Genomic DNA, 18,193 nt, shown 5'->3' on the forward strand with positions numbered 1-18,193 from the left:
GAGAGAATCCCAAACAGGCTCTGTGCTGTCAGTGCAGAGCCTGACACAGGGCTCGAACCATAAACCATGAGATCATGATCTGAGTTGAAATCAAGAGTCAGACACTTAACCAACTGAGCCACCCAGGCGCCTCTCAAGGTCCTCATTTTTATCATATCTGCAAAGGCTCTTTAGCTGTATAAAGTAACATTCACATGTTTCAGGGATTAGGACTTGGGTATTTTAGGGGCCGTTATTCAGCCTACCACTCTCAGATTTCTTTCCACTTCTCTCTCTCTCTCTCTATAATATATCAGTTAGTTTTAGTTTGATTACAAAAATATGCTTACTTTTCCTTTACTTTCTCATTTACCTTGTTAATTCTATTATGAAATACATTCAAATGAGGGCTCTGAACAGGAGTGATTAGAAATATTAGAACAAAAGATATAGAATTGTTGAATTAGAAAAACACATTACATCTATTCTCAAAAATTATGGTTTAGAGTCCATAGACATCCTCAGAGCCCATACATTAAACTTTCTCCCTCAGGAAAGTTTATCAAATCTATTAATTAACTGCAAAGGTAACTGATGAGTATCCCTTCCATTTAGAAGAACAACCGAAATGTAGGACTCTGGTAGGAAAGGAAGCAGACATAACTCGAATCCTCAGACTTTTAATCAGTTCCCAGATGACTGAGAGCTGACTAAAACCGATGCATCAAAACTCACTTTGTTCCTATGGGTTCTTATTTCCTTCATCCTGAAGAAGCCCCCCAGGGCCTCAGTTACTCAGATCTCATACCCATAAAGCAAGTTTTCTGGTGTCAGCAGCTTATTCTCTCTGCTTCATCAGCCTCCTGGGGGTCATGCATGCCTCAGCCAGGTCGAATTGTGCAGTGACAAGAGAGCTTGAGCTTTGTGTTTAGAGAGACCCACATTTGAATCCCAAATCTACCACTCAGTATGTGATGTCCTTGAACTTCATGTAAAACTTTAACTCTCCGCCAGAGGAATGTGGATAATAATATTTTCGCACATAGAGGTTGCTTCGAAGGATTGAATGAAAGCAAAGCTATTGTGATTGCCTAGCCTCCGTTATATTTCCTTGGCAGCCTTTAACCGTTGATTTATTACTGCGCCTCCTAGCGTTACAGGCAGAATGAAAAGTATCAGATGGTCTATATTTAGAAGCAGCCCTGATAATGCTGCTCTTCTTTGCAGAGACGAAGCCAGCAGCGCTGAAGGTGCCTTAGAGGTGTTGACAGAATGGTTGCGATGGCGCAGTGCTTTCCTCCCCAACAGCCATCGCCTCTTCTAGGCTAATAGAACCCCAGTTTTGTCCTGACACTGAGCAGCCCTGGGCAGCCTGCAGAGGATGAGTGCCCCACTCTTCTAGGCCAATCGTGATCACTACAGTCATTTTTGTCAGTGATTAGTTCAGAGGTGGCGGTGTGAATTGTTTCTGGTGGATGAGACATAAGGGAACCTCAGGGAACTTTCCTGAGGAAATTCAGGGAAAGGTTTCCTTCCTTGATTGTTTTAATCACCTCCAATTCATTTCTTTGGCGATGAAAGGGGGTAGGGTGGGAGTCCCATCCTAGGGTTATGGGGATGGCTGAACACATGACACCAGACACTGGACAGATGAGATTGACAGCAATTTATTAGTTACATGTACTCACAGCCCCGGGAAGGAGGACACCGTGCCCTGCAGGACCACATGGGGATTGCACTAGGGAACAGAGTGGACAACAAGGGCCTCTGGGGACAGGCATTGTAGTTTCAAGAGAGTGGGGATGCTCCCCCTTTCCTGTGGGGAGATGTGATTGGATTGTTTGAATAATTCTTCTGGCTGTCAGGGAACTGAAACTTGTTACTTAAGGATAATCGGGAATTGCACTGATCACCTTGAAAAGGAGGATTGTTTCGCTACAGGACTTTATCCGTGGGAAAAGTGTGAGAGGGGACTTTTATTTATTTATTTATTTTTATTTTTTTTAAATTATACTTATTTATTTATTTATTTATTTATTTATTAAATGAAATTTATTGTCAAATTGGTTTCCATACAACACCCAGTGCTCATCCCAAAAGATGCCACTTCTTCAATGCCCATGACCTACCCTCCCCTCCCTCCCACCCCCCATCAACCCTTAGTTTGTTCTCAGTTTTTAAGAGTCTCTTATGCTTTGGCTCTCTCCCAGTCTAACCTCTTTTTTTTTCCTTCCCCTCCCCCCATGGGTTTCTGTTAAGTTTCTCAGGATCCACATAAGAGTGAAAACATATGGTGTCTGTCTTTCTCTGTATGGCTTATTTCACTTAGCATAACACTCTCCACTTCCATCCACATTGCTACAAAGGGCCATATTTCATTCTTTGTCATTGCCAAGTAGTATTCCATTGTGTATATAAACCACAATTTCTTTATCTGTTCATCAGTTGATGGACATTTAGGCTTTTTCCACAATTTGGCTATTGTTGAGAGTGCTGCTATAAACATTGGGGTACAAGTGCCCCTATGCATCAGCACCCCTGTATCCCTTGGGTAAATTCCTAGCAGTGCTACTGCTGGGTCATAGGGTAGGTCTATTTTTAATTTTTTGAGGAACCTCCACACGGTTTTCCAGAGTGGCTGCACCAGTTTGCATTCCCACCAACAGTGTAAGAGTGTTCCCATTTCTCCACATCCTGGAGAGGGGACTTTTAGGTCATAGGATACTCTCCTAGTTTTTCCAGATGTCAAGACAGTACATAATATTTGGCCTTAATTTTAGGCCATGCACCCTACTGACTTGAGAGAGGTGGGGATGGGCAGAGGGAGAAACAGAGAGAGAGAAGACGGAGAACCACTCTTTCTTCTCTTTGGATATGGTCATGTGTGAACATGATGGTTGTAGTTAGACACATAACATCAATTTTGCAACCATGAAAAGAAACATTGTGGATATTCCAAGGATGGGGGAGAAAAAGAGAGAGCAAGACTGGGTCCCTGATGGATTCTTTGAAGTTGCTAAACCTCCCTTGAAATCTTTTACTACCAGACCTTTTTTATATGACAATAAACCTCTACTGTTGAACCACTTTTAGTCTGTTATTCTGCCCCTTGTAGTTGAAATATCCTGACGTGGAGTGATAGATGCTTCTATTATCTGCTGGGGATACTTATTCTGTGATTTTATATATGTCTTATATAATGTCTTTTCCGTGACTAATATGGTGATTGTATTGTATTAGTTATGGCTATGCTATAAGGATGGTGTAGAGTCCCTCCTGGACCAACTTGAAAGACTAGAAAAATCAGAGAGAAAACCAATGGAAAGCTATTGAGTTCGTCAGCCTGCTGCCCACCTTAAAAAGAGAATCTGACTTTTATTTGACTCTTAAACAAAATTTTCACAAAATTTAAGTCATTACTAATTACTTAGTCATCCCTAACATATAAATTTATTCCTAGGCCATTGAGTACCTTCAGACTACCTTATATGTGCCTTTATTTTTTATTTTTTTATTTTTTAAATGTTTATTTATGTTTGAGAGACAACAAACACAGCAGGGCAGGGGCAGAGAGAAGGGGACAGAGGATCGAAAGCGGGCTCTACGCTGACAGCAGCTAGCCTGATGTGGGGCTCAAACCCTCAAACTGTGAGATCATAACCTGAGCCAAAGTCAGATGCTTAACCAACTAAGCCACCTAGGCACCCTGGTTACATGTGACTTTAAACAAGATAGGGCATCCGTATATCTTGTTTTTCACCTATTTTGCAGTCCATGAAAAATTTATAGTTAAAATAAGTTATCTACCTTAGAAATGTGACAAAATAAGCCAAAAATAAAATAAGGACCATGTTCTAGAATAATGGAGGACCAATTTCAGATTCTTATCTTTTTGAATTTATATATTTAATAAGAATAAGCAATAAAAAATGAATGATGTTATACTTTTGTAGGAAAATTGAACAATTTGGTTATTACCAAGATTATTACCAAATGACTTTATTTGCTTAAACCTTGAATCAAATTGTCTCTGAGCCTTTAAATGTTCTATGGTATAATTTTGAAAATTACCTATATTGGGGCGCCTGGGTGGCGCAGTCGGTTAAGCGTCCGACTTCAGCCAGGTCACGATCTCGCGGTCCGTGAGTTCGAGCCCCGCGTCGGGCTCTGGGCTGATGGCTCAGAGCCTGGAGCCTGTTTCCGATTCTGTGTCTCCCTCTCTCTCTGCCCCTCCCCCGTTCATGCTCTGTCTCTCTCTGTCCCAAAAATAAATAAACGTTGAAAAAAAAAAAAAAAAAGAAAATTACCTATATTAAAACTTATGTAATAAAATATTTTAAAATTCTTCTAATGAGTTTTTAGTAAAAGCTTAAGAAAACGATATACCAGTTTTAGGTATTGGAATACAATTTTTAAAATACTCATAATGCAACATCTTTTCTTTTTTTATTTATTTTTATTTTTTTTTAATATATGAAATTTATTGTCAAATTGGTTTCCATACAACACCCAGTGCTCATCCCAACAGGTGCCCTCCTCAATACCCATCACCCACCCTCCCCTCCCTCCCACCCCCCATCAGCCCTCAGTTTGTTCTCAGTTTTTAAGAGTCTCTTATGCTTTGGCTCTCTTCCACTCTAAACTCTTTTTTTTTCCCTTCCCCTCCCCCCATGGGTTCTTGTTAAGTTTCTCAGGATCCACCTAAGAGTGAACACATATGGTATCTGTCTTTCTCTGTATGGCTTATTTCATTTAGCATAACACTCTCCACTTCCATCCACGTTGCTACAAAGGGCCATATTTCATTCTTTCTCATTGCCACGTAGTACTCCATTGTGTATATAAACCACAATTTCTTTATCTGTTCATCAGTTGATGGACATTTAGGCTCTTTCCATAATTTGGCTATTGTTGAGAGTGCTGCTATAAACATTGGGGTACAAGTGCCCCTATGCATCAGTACTCCTGTATCCCCTGGGTCAATTCCTAGCAGTGCTATTGCTGGGTCATAGGGTAGGTCTATTTTTAATTTTCTGAGGAACCTCCACACTGCTTTCCAGAGCGGCTGCACCAGTTTGCATTCCCACCAACAGTGCAAGATGGTTCCTGTTTCTCCACATCCTCTCCAGCATCTGTAGTCTCCTGATTTGTTCATTTTGGCCATTCTGACTGGCGTGAGGTGATATCTGAGTGTGGTTTTGATTTGTTGCAATATCTTTTCTACTAAAGCAATGGAAGTTATTGGATTTTGGAGACTGAAAAAAATGTCATTAATTTTCACTGAATAGAAAATGCTCTGAAAATGATAAAAACATTTAATCAATTTATTCAACCAATTCAAGAACAGGCCAAGAAAGAACAGCTTTTCCTAATCTTGCTGACTTTTCACCTTCTCAAAGGTCTGAGAAGACTAGACATTAAGAAATCTAGGAAGATCACTGGGCACATTAGACCTCTGTGCAAAGCCAGAGGCCTTCTCTCTGGACAATACCTTGTGAACATGTCTAAGGGGCGCTCTCAGCCCTTAGTTGCTCTCTTTCACTTAGTCTGTAGGTAGCAGGCACCAGTGAGTGAAGAACCTTATATGCCATTCTCAGGAACAATTATTCAATTCTGAAGTAATTGGGAATCCATTAAAGATTTAGGCCAGAAGGTTTGGATATGATTCCATTAGCTTTATAGCAGGATCACCTTGGTGAAGGATATCGGAGAGGAGAATTGAGACTGGAGCTACTGGGGAGGTGGTTACCATGGTCAGAAGAAACAGAATGAAGACTTGAGCTTCCATAGAAGCACTGAAGATGCCCAGGTGCAGGGTAGTAAAACTAAAAAATCCCAAATGACTATGTGGGGGAGGAGACAGGGAAATGGAACAGTGAGGGGGATGAGCAAGCTAATTAAAATTATGCCTACTGAAAAGTTAAATCGATTCTGAGGTGACCAGGAGCATAGCCATGGGGTTGTAGCATAATTTTTAATTTTCAGATCTATTTCAGATAGTTGAGGTGCCAAGATAAATGACCACCTGATTACATATCTCAGTGATATATGTACAGTGAATAAAAAATGAATCATGTTGCCGTCCATTGTAAACTCTCAAAGGTCAAGGACCAAGCCGAACTTTCCAAAGCTCATTTTAGGCATTTCACAAACCTCAAAAATGATAATATTTTCCCCATAAAAGACTCTAGGAAGAGAAGCCTAGAGCATAATTTGAAAGATTTTAGCTTTAAGTAAAAACATCTAAATAAAACTAATTGAGTAAAAAATCATAGAATAAAGTATAATATCAGTTATAAACTGAAAAATTAAAATAATGTGTATAATTTGTTTAACTTCTCAAGAATTACTTATCAATATATTAGTTATTACTTATGAATACATTCTATGAGCAAAGCATAGCATGAATAAGAAAATTATTACCATATTGATTAGCTAAAATTAAAAAAGGTTATTATCTGAAACACAGAGTTATATTGAAGGAAGAATGAATTTTTATTAATAAATCAGAAAATATACACAACCCAAATGATGGTTTTTGAAGTGGAAGAGACTAAATTCTTAAAAATATTAATTTCTGTAAGTCAGAAATTTTATCCATGTTTGCAACATAGCAGTGTTTTCAAATACATTAAATACATTCAAATACATTATTTAAACTAAAAATTATGTCAGATGATGTTTAGAGGTGAATGGGGAAAAGGGGATGCTGGGAAATGAAAGGAAATAAAATGATTATACTTATTGAGATATATTTTACAGAAGTTATGCCATGGAATAAATGGAACATATACCCAGAGAACTGGGTTCAAATTCTGACTTTACCAATTCTTAGTTGTGTCACCTTCATTTCTGCAAGCCTCAGTTTCTCCACTTGTAGAATAGGCCATAATTCATGTTTTCTTTGTAAGATCATTGGTAGCATTAGAGAGAATATAAAAAATCACCCAGCATGACATGAACACTTGTTAAGTAGTAGCTCTTCTTGTTAGGTTGCAATTACCATTTGAAGACCAAGAGGAAGAATTTGAAAAATCACTTTGGTAATCTACTATAATATATTTTTTTACATGCATGTTGTAAGTATACAAGTTTTCTTAAGGATTTCAAAAAAGATGCAAATGAACAAAATGCTTTAAAAATCACTCTACTCCAAAAAATTCAGGTAAGAGAACATAAGAATGCTACACTTGTTACTTGATCACAAGTGTTAGTAACAATGTTTATATAGCTTCAGACACTCACCAAGCACATAGTATACAGTTCAGCCTGATCAGTATTAATTTTCCTTGTAAAAGCAAGATGAGACAAATGCCAATGATTTTAAGTTACTTTATTTATTTATTTTTTAATGTGTATTTTGTTTTTGAGGGAGAGAGAGCGTGTGCACCAGTGGGGGGAGGGGCAGAGAGAGAAGGAGACACAGAATATGAAGCAGGCTCCAGGCTCCGGGCGTTAGCACAGAGCCTGATGCGGGGGCTTGAACCCACGAACTGTGAGATCATGACCTGAGCCAAAGTCGGACACTTAACCTACTGAACCACCCAGGCCTTAAATTGCATCTTTATGCATCTTTTCATGGAATTTTATATACAAAAGTAAATTTGCTGCATGTACAGGTAATGGAACTAAACAGAATGTATTATTAGAATCAGGGATAAGGATGGGAATATTCAGGACACTGTTGCAAATATGGACATTGAACTGCATTCCTAAAGGCAATATAAGTCTATTTGCCTAAGGGATTGCTTTTTTTTTTCTTTCTTATTTTGGTCTGGAAACATTGGTTGGTTGGTCCATAAACTTCTACCTGTGTTTTATGTTCCTGTTGGAAATATTTTTTCTACAAGAATTCTATTTCTCTGACATATACGTAAGTTTCTTCTGTCTTCTCATGCTGGCTCAAATCTGGTTACTTACACAGTACTTCGTGGCTAGCAAAATCACGCATATGGAAATATGTGCAAGGTTGGTAATGAATTTTTCACCATTACACAACACCCTGTCCCCAAAGCCATATCTGCTTTAGGGCTTTAATTTGATGTTAAGGTTCTGCAAATGCTATGTAGCTGTAAATAAGGCAAAATAAAATCCCTTTGTAAAAATAAAAACCAATAAATCTAGAAATGAAATAAGTAGAAATGAAGAAATTCAGGTGATGTAGAGAGTTTTGAGATACAGTTGAAATAGACTGTGAAGGCCTCATATTGACAATAAATTAGCTACTGCTTAGCAATCTAATATGCCCACAGGAGCCCCAATATATTTCTCTATATTTTTAGAGTTATTCCGTCATAAGAAGAGAGAATATTTCTTTTTATTACCCCGGGAATTTTCTACATGAAATATTATTTTATGATCTAGCAAATAGCTATCAAAAATTGTCAGAAAATCCTCCACATTTCAGAAGAAAACAAGAATGATTTCAGGGAAATTCAGTAGAAAACAAAAACAAGGCCCCAGCAGATTTGCTTATATGGATAAATTGAGCAAGGAAAAAAACCACCTGCAATGATAATACACTCTGCATTGGCAGAGTCACATTGAGCAGAAGGGCAGAGGGAGAGGGAGAGAGAATCTTAAGAGGCTCCATGATTAGTGTGGAGCCCAACGTGGGGGCTCAATCTCACGACTGTAAGATTATGACCTGAGCTGAAATCAAGAGTTGGACACTCAACTGAGGCACGCAGGTACCCTGTGAATTTCACATTCTAATGTGGGGAGAAGAGGGACAGGTAAGAATAGGAAGTGCTGAGGGTAGTGAGGGTGCCTGTGAGGATGCAGCAGGGGATGGTGTGTGCACTGGGTGATGGTGGACATGACCAAAATATGGTGCCAGGGAGTTTCTCCCAAAGTGATATTTGAGTAAAGTCCTGAAGAAAGTGATGGAATGAGCCATGTGATTGTTTGGGGGAAGAACATTCTAGGTAGAGGAACAAGTGAAAAAGAACAAATGAAAGATGGGAGCATGTGTGATGGGAGCTCTGGCTAGAGAAGCAGGAGCAAGGGGGAGAATAATGAGAGATTGGATTGGAGAGGTACCAGATTACCTGGAGCCTTGAAGACTATAGCAAGTGCTGCTGCTTCTACCCAAGGAGCCACTGGAGAGTTTTGAACAGAGGAGACACAGAATCTAGCTTCTTCTATTTTAAAAAAGATTACTTTAGATGCTGTGTTGAAAATAGACCACAACCTAAAACTTAAGCTTCCTCTTGCAGACTCCAAATGATTATTAACTTCTGTAGATTTCAAGAAAATTGGCAGCTGAGCTGTTGGCTGAATAAGGATACAGCTCTTCCTGTCTTATGTAATATGCACACTTCCAAATCATGGGACACGAAAGAATGTGTTTGGTTGGCTTAAGCTGACTGACATAGTTAGCCTTATACCTATTTGCCATAAATCTTCTAAATCTTATGTGAAAACACCAGAGCAAGAAAGGGTCACAGATGTTTGAATTAGAAATGCTAATTCACTGAGCTACGACACCTTGGTCAAATTATTTCACCGGTGGAAATAGAGATGACATTGCTAATCTCATGGGACTCTTATGAAGAACCATGCATGCACACACCTACACACAATTGCCCAGTTTAGTGATGACACAAAGTAGGCAAGCAATACATATTAATTTATTTCCTCCTTTGTGGACCTTTTGAAACTTAGTTATTTAATAACTGCAGGAGAATTAGTACCTGGATTGAGAATGACTAATATAATTAAAAAAATTTTTTTTAAATGTTTATTCTTTTTTGAAAGACGGAGAGAGACAGAGCACAAGCAGGGGTGGGGCAGAGAGAGAGGGGGACACAGAATCCGAAGTAGGCTCCATGCTCCAAGCTGCCAGCACAGAGCCCGACATGGGGCTCGAACTCACGAACCGCGAGATCATGACCTGAGCAGAAGTTGGATGCTTAACCGACTGAGCCACCCAGGTGCCCCTAGAGAATGGCTAATATAATTTTAATTATAGATGATTTGCATTATTAAGGCAATTGCACTGTGTGCTGACCTCTATGGAAGGACAGCTCTAGTAGAAAAACAAAAGCTAAGCAAACTTATCCTCAACTGTATATTATCATCATTAAATGTCATCCAGTGGACTAAATAGAGAATAAAGTTGACTCACTTAACTAAGGACCAGTATTATTGATTACTTAATAACGAGACCTACCCTACATAACTCTATTTGTTGGATTTGAAATTTTGGGGCGGGTTCAAAGTGATCATTTTCCCCTGAAATGAAGAATCTGCTCTCCTCCTGTATATCATTGCCTGCCCTCCCCCACCCCAGGTGATTTTCATGTATATTAGAAAAATAATGGTGATCAAAGAGTTGAGAAGAATTAACATGAGAAAAGCCTCTTGGACATTAATAAATATTTTGAGGGGTGCCTGGGTCGCTCAGTTGTTTGAACGTCTGACTCTTGATTTTGGCTCAGGTGGTGAACTCAGGGTTGTGGGATCAAGCCCCACTCAGCATGGGGCCTGCTTAGGCTCTCTCTTCCTCTCTCTCTGCTCCTCCTTGGTGCTCTCTCTCTCTCTCTCCAAATTAAAAAAGAAGTATTTTGAGGTCCCAGATGTAGTGTTCTCTGCTCTAGCTGATTTGAGAAATGTTTTCTAGGCATTTCTTACCAAAAAATTACAGGGCTTCCCTCAGTACTTACCTAAGAACATGAACACAACAGGAGCTCCTATTTGAGAAATTCAAACTACAGATACTTTTGAAGCCTTTCTGTGTGCAGGTAGGATAGTTGTTTTTAAAGTGAGAAAAAATAGGGGTACCTGGGTGGCTCAGTTGGTTAAGCATCCAACTTTGGCTCAGGTCATGATCTCACAGTTTGTGAGAACCTCTCTCTCTGTCCCTCCCCCACTTATTATCTCTCTTTCTGTCTCTCAAAATAAATAAACATTAAAAAAAGTTAAAGTGAGAAAAAATTTCAGATTTTTAAAATGTTCACAATGAAGTATTACCTTCATAAGATATATGTGAAGAGAGAAAACAAACTCATTCCCAAATGTGTATTAAATATTTCTTATGTTCCAGGAATTTTTTAGATACTGGGGATAGGATAGTTAATAGTGGATAAAATTTTCTGCCCTCTTGGAACTTATCTTCCAATAACAGAAAAGAGAAAATAAAATAAACGAGTAAATTAAATAGTAAGATTGATGGTGATAAACACCATGGGGAAAAGTTTCAAGCAGAGAGGGAAGCAGGGAGTATGAAAAGCATAGGCTCAATTTTAGCATGGTCAGAGAAGATCTTAGTCAGAAGGTAACATTGGAGCAAAGTCTTGAAGTTTAGTGAGCTAGAGAGATATCTGAAGGGAAGAACAATGCACGCACAGGGAACAGCAAATGTGAAGACCTTGGAGACACTGCAAAGACTATCTGTGTGCTTAGAGCTGAATGAGCAAAAGGGAGAGTTGAAGGAAGTGAAATCAGACAGGAAGTGAGGAGTAGGGGGGTAAACATTGGGGAGGGTCTTATAGGTCTTATAGGTTGTTACAAATGGATGTTTACCAGAGGGAAGGTCAGTGGGGGATGGGTGAAATAGGTGAAGGGGATTAAGAGTGTATTTATCACAATAAACACTAGGTAATGAATAGAATTGTTGAATCAGTATATTGTACACCTGAAACTAATATGACACTGTATGTTAACTATACTGGAATTAAAATTTAAATTATTAGAAATAGGTTTGAAATTATTTAAAGGGATAAAAGTAAGCTTGAAAATACATGATACAAGTAATAAACTATAAAGACTTATCATTTAGATTAGACCAAGAAACCAAAAGGAATGTCAAGTTAAATTTAACTGCCAGTGACACCTGGGTCTGCTGAGAACAGTTGGAATATTGATGGAAAGGGATTGTACCAGGTAATCACACAAAGGGTCCAAATTCATGCCAGTTCTTTCATATATATATATATATATATATATATATATATATATATATATGTAATTGCTTTATGTTTATTTATTTATTTATTTTGAGAGAGATAGAGAGAGAGAGCCAGGGAGTGACAGAGAGAGCGGGGGCGGGGAGAGAAATCCCAAGCAGGTCCTGCACTGTCAGCACAGAGCCGGATATGGGGCTTGAACTCACGAACAGTTGAGATCATGACCTGAGCTGAAACCAAGAGTCGGATGCTCAACCAACTGAGCCACCCAGGCGCACCACTCATGCCAGTTCTTTACATTTGCTCCGAATTCAGTATCATCTGTTTATTCCCCCTTACTGATCAGTCACATTATTACACGTATCTTTCTCTTTTCCTATACCATATTTCTTCTTTCCATCTTTAATGAAACTATTTGTGGCCATTAGCTTGTCAAGCATTTTGGAAAGGGACACAGGGGTTTTGAAGATCCAAATGTCCCCTATAGTTGGCAGGTTGTTCAGGAAGGGCTCTGTGTGGAGGTTCTAGGCAACTAGAACCATTTGCAATGAAATGGTTGCAGGCCAGGACATTTGTCTTCTATTCTCTGTTATCTCCCTTCTGCTTTTGTATGGTTACTTATCCATGTTCTCTATCCTCTTTTCCTTCTTTTCATTTCTTTCTTCCTCTATTCAGAATAGTTCTTGGTAAAGCATTCTGATGGAAAGTTAAGAGGAAATTACGTTAATGGGGGCTAGAAATAGAGGAAGTACTTTCTCACACAGTGGAGAGAAAGAGAGATCAGATACCCTGGTTGCAGGCTTCAAAGGAATGGCAGGTTGTTGTACAACAGAGCAAATCAATCAGGATGGATCCAAAATGTACAAATTATGTGCAAAGAAGGAGTGGAATGGCTTGAACTCTAACAAATGAGTTCAGACAATAAATCTTTTTTGTCACCATTATTAAAATAACTCTCACAAGAGATTTGTTATGTATATGATGATTTTTTAAACATTATCAGAAATATTATGGACTACAGCCTACCTTGCTATGCTTCAATATCATTCTGTATACCATGGGAATAATATTTTATTACTTCTTTATGGGTTGTTGTAAAAGATTAATACATGCAAGGCACTTTGAACAGTGCCAGCCACACAGAAACTACTCAATAAATGTCAGTGACTCCTTCTCCTTTTATTATTTTTGTCATTACTATTATAGGAGAGGATAAGGTACATATAAACTGATGAGGGTGGTAATGGAGGGCATCCCAAAGGAATGATGTTCAACTGGGGATGGAAGTAAAAAGAGCATGGAAATTCCTCTAATTAGAAAAAATTAGCATGTGCAAAGGCATTAAGGTCAGAGGTCCTACTACAGTAGCATCTCCCTCCAGGAGAAGGAGGAAAGGGAGGACAATTTTGAGGAAGAAGTGAACAACAGGATTAAATGCCAGAGAGTTCGAGGACAGTGAGGGCAGAGAAATAACTTTGGATTTATTGATTAGGAAGCCACAGTGTTATGGGCTGAATTGTGTCTCCTCAAACTTCATACGTTGAAAGCCTAACAGTACACCTCAGAATGTGACTGAATTTGAAGATAGGACCTTGAAAGGGGTGATTAAGTTAAAATGAGTCCATTAGGGTGGGCACTAATCCAACCTGACTCGTGTGCTCATTGGAAGAGGAAATTTAGACTCACCAAAAGAGAGGGATGTGACACACACAAAAAAAGACCAAAGCCCATGTGAGGGCACGATGAGGAAACAGCTATCTGCAAACCAAATAGAAAGATATCTCTGAAGAAATAAACCTGCTGACACATTGTTCTTGGAAGTCTAGCCTCTAGAACTGTGAGAAAATGAATTTCTGTTGTTTAATCCCCTGGTCTCTGATATTTTGTTATGGCAGTCCCATAAAACTAATCCATACTGTTACATTCAAAGAGAGTAGGTAATGCAATAGTTATATATAGTCATAATAGTCATAATGCAATAAGTTAATGATGAGTGGACGGCAAGGAATTAGAAGCTATTGGAAAAGTAATGGATATTTAGGGGGTTGAAAATATACCATGATTATTCCCCAGAGGATTTGGTTACTGTGGGGATAGTTTCTTCTAAGTGACTTTGAGATTTATACAGTTTTTGCTTTCTTTAAGATTTATTTTTATAATCAAATAATTTTAAAATTCCATGTAGAGAAATTACCTTATCGGTACTTGAGTGTCATAGCTGAATCTCTCTCATGACCACAGGGTGAGCCATGGTATTTACTCTTATAGTGATGATATCAGCAATTCCAAAGTTGGAAATGTTGTAGTTTCCCTAGAGTCAGGAAGAGTTCTATTTTTGTGGCAAGGGGGTGGGGGAGGATGATCCTCGGGAAGAGACATAGAAGTATTGGGGGTAGTCTTTGTTTCCTTCTAAAATAGTATCTTTGTCTCGAGTTCCAACTCTTGAATTGCAGAAATAAGGCCACTCACACATTCAAAAAATATTCATCAAGCAGTATTAAATATGCAAGGTCAAGAATTCAGGATTTACAAGAGTTAACGATCTAACTTGATTTCATACCATCCTCTAAAGTTAAGCCTGTTCTCACTGATGCAAAGCTTCTTTGTGTCTGTGTGGTCTTGCCTGATCTCATCATCCTCACTAGGATTTTGGTCATGTTTTATTTATACCTGGAATAGCATTCAATCACTAGTCCAAAATATTCTCTATGCTTCTCAATTCTATTCCTCTTTTAAGGTCTGCTCAAGTCCTTCCTCTCATAATGAAGTTTTATCTTTTCTCTAATCAAAAGGAGTCTGTTTTTTATTATTTCCCATAATGCTTGTATTCTATCTATCCTCCAGAATAGGATGAGAATTATTGGCCTTGGTCTTGGACAAACTTTGGCTCAAATGTGAGATCTTTAATTTGACAGCCATTCAACTTTGGGTGAATTGGTTAATTTTTCTGAAACTTCATTTATTTTCTTGCAAAAGTAAATGAGTAAAAGGATTGTGTAAATAATTAAATTAGACTCTGTGTTTGAAGTACAAAGCATATAGTTGATGACCAAGAGTCTGTGTTCTCTTGGTTAGAAGGAAAAGTAACTTACTCTAAGTAAAAATGAGGTTATCTTAAGGACATGAGGATGTCTCACAATAATCCAGGACAAACCGGGCTGCAGAGTCAGTGGGAATTGAGGCAATCTTAAGTGCCAGCCACTTCCCCATCTTTGTCTTTCTGTCGCATGGCATCCTGTTTCCTCTCTGCAGTTACTCTGATCTCTCACTCCCAGCCAGCTTCTCTGAGTCTCAATTTCCTCATAACATGGCTCAGAAATGGTCACTGCAGCCCAAACTCTAGATGAACCTTCAGCTCAAGCATCCAAATTACAGGTAACTATCTTGTTCTTTCAGTTCAAATTCCTCAAGCAGAGGGTCTAATTGGCTTGGCTTCTCTTCAAATGAGATCACCAAAATTGGTGTCCTGCCTAGAATGGGCCATCTCTGCCAGGGGCCAGCCCTTCCCACCCATTTGTTACCTGGTCACTTTGTAGTTTGCCATTTGCCATATGGGAGAAAGGAATGACAGATTCCCTAAGAGAGAGAGACCCTAGTGGAAGAAAGCTGGGGAGCAGCTACCATAAAATATTTCTAGGATTTCTAATGCAGTGTTCACTGCTCCTAACAATTGAACACTGATTTTACTCTATCATTTATTTTTAATACTTATTTGCCCCAAATGATTGTATTTTCTTTTGTCAGCCAAGATGTTTATAATACATGCCACATAACACTTTATATACTGTTAATATTTATTCATCAGCATTCATCAGACATTCATTAGACACCTACCTGTCAAGCACTATTACTACAGATATGGTAATAAATCAAATAAACACAATTCATGATCTTGTGGAGCTTACATTCTGAAATTTTTTGTTTCTATGTATGATCCTACTTAGGCACAGGAGATTGGAAGAGTTGTAATGACTTTATGTAATCATCTTCAGAGTGAAGCCTTCCTTGATCACCCAATTTAAAAGTGCAACCACTACCACTGTTATGCCCATTCAGTTTTCTTCTTTCCCTGCTGTATTCTTCCTCCCTAGCATTGCATTAACACATCATGTATTAAATTTATGAATCTGTGGTCTCTATTACTAGAATGAAAGCTTGTAAAAATAAGAATTTTTATCCCTTTTCTTCCCTGTGTATTTTCAGCACTGATATTTGTTGAAAGCATGAATAAGTGAAGGTCTGAATAAATCATCATACTTAATTTTTGTCAAGCACATATTTACTGTTAGGCACTGTGTGAGCTATTCTTGTACATATTAGTTTATTTACCCTTCACAATAACTCTGCGAGGTTATTTGTTATGAGTATCACCATTTTATAGGTTGAAAAAAGGAAGCATAAAAAAACCAAGTTTCTTGCCCAAATTCATGTAGCTAGGAGTGAGAGACAAACTTGAATTCAGGTCTTCCTGATTCTAGAGCTCATGTTCTTCACTGAGGAACCATGTACAACTTTTAAATGAAATACTGGCTTAGAGAAATAATGATGGGTCTGCACTGGTCCATGCCTCACTGTAATATTCATTTGTTTGATGACTATATGGATGTAAGGTGGACTTTTGGTTGAGGAAGCAGTGTAACTGGCTTGCTGTGCTTGAGTGTTCTTGGCTCCATATCCTTCCTCTCTCCTGCCAGAATTCTTGGGAAGTATGTACACCAGAGGAGAATAAGGAGATAGAGGGAAAGAGGAACTGTAGAAATGCAGCATAGCCATTCACAGAATTCTGAATTATTTATTCTTCCAAGGGTATACGCATACCCACATCTATTCTATCTAATAAAGAAGAACTCTTCATTGATGTGATGATTGATTCCAATATCCCTCTCCTGTAGGAATTTGTAGTAAAGTGGGGGTAACGAGGCAACAGCAGGGATATATGCTTAAGGTTGTAGATCACATAGCACAGGTATCTGACTCAATGTTTCTTAGAGGAAGATTTCCAGGGTGCTGAGGGATGCCTGACACATGGGGAAGCAAAAATAATAAAATACTGAGGTAAATCATGCATAGCCTCATGGGCCCACCAAGAATGAGAAGGCTCATATTCCTCTTGAAACAGAGAGTAGCAGATATCTCCTTTCCTCTTCTCTAGTACTGAGACTACATGCCATAAATCCTTTATTCATAATATAATGAGTTCAGTCTAATTTGCTCCTGCATTTAAAATTATTCATTTATCTTTTATTCCTGATGGAATCAGAATCCTAGAACTGAAAAAAAAAATTAAGGTTATCTACTCACCATTTTTTTTTTCATTCAGGACATCTTAGTTTTCCTAATTAGATATAAAATCAGTGGGGGAGGGGGCTTCCTTTACCATCGCTTTGGTTCCAGATCCTACTGTTTTTCACTATTATCTTACGGTAAATATTTGCTGCCCTGGATTGTATTTCTTTGAAGTATTGGTCTAGGAGGCTTGTAGTAAACAAAAATATTTATCTTGTAAATAATGCAAGAAGCCAAGTAACAATATCACCTTGCTCTGAGTACAACATGAAAAGAGCAGATAAACCTGTAGGCTGTGTCCCCAAGCTGGTGTCAAGGCTCTGAGGAGCTATGAATGTAGCCACTGAGATTCTCAAGAGCCTCTTGTTCCAATAAAGAAGGACAGGACACACAGTTCATAATAAGCTCATCAAACCTTTACGCTTTTACTCAGAGATGGTTGTGAATCACCCATAAAAACAACTAGAATATAGTACAGGCTTTAAAATAAATGATAAAGTATAAAAGAGATCAAAGGAACCAGAATTTGAAAGCATAAACAACACATGTAAAAAACACTGAAATGGAGATTTCATACTGAAAACATACCAAAATAACATTGTGGCAATGATGGCAGGGTCTGAAATGATTTTCTGATGATAGAACTGAAGAAAAGAGTGCAAATCACAAACATGGTAAAGCCAGGTAATTGGACATTCTTGATTAATGCATTTGAAAACCAACTAATTCTAGAAATAGTAGCTTCCAGTCTTGTATTTAGTTTTCTTCCTCTTAATTTCGAATCTCAACACTGCCAAGAATGGAGCTACAAACAGCTGTGTGTCTTCTGTGGAATTTCCCAGTTCCCTTGTGATTGTGTGGAACTTCCATAGATTTTGTCTAGTGAATGTAACAAAAACGGTAGTGTTTAGTTGAAACAAGTTAAAAAACCAAAAGGTACACTCTGCTTCATGCTTCAGGCTAAAAGAGGAAAACAAAGCAAACCCAGTCATTCAAAGCAAACCCAGTGCTTTGCTTCC

Source organism: Leopardus geoffroyi, chromosome C1 (assembly GCF_018350155.1).
Source record: "Leopardus geoffroyi isolate Oge1 chromosome C1, O.geoffroyi_Oge1_pat1.0, whole genome shotgun sequence".
Lineage (NCBI taxonomy): Eukaryota > Metazoa > Chordata > Mammalia > Carnivora > Felidae > Leopardus > Leopardus geoffroyi.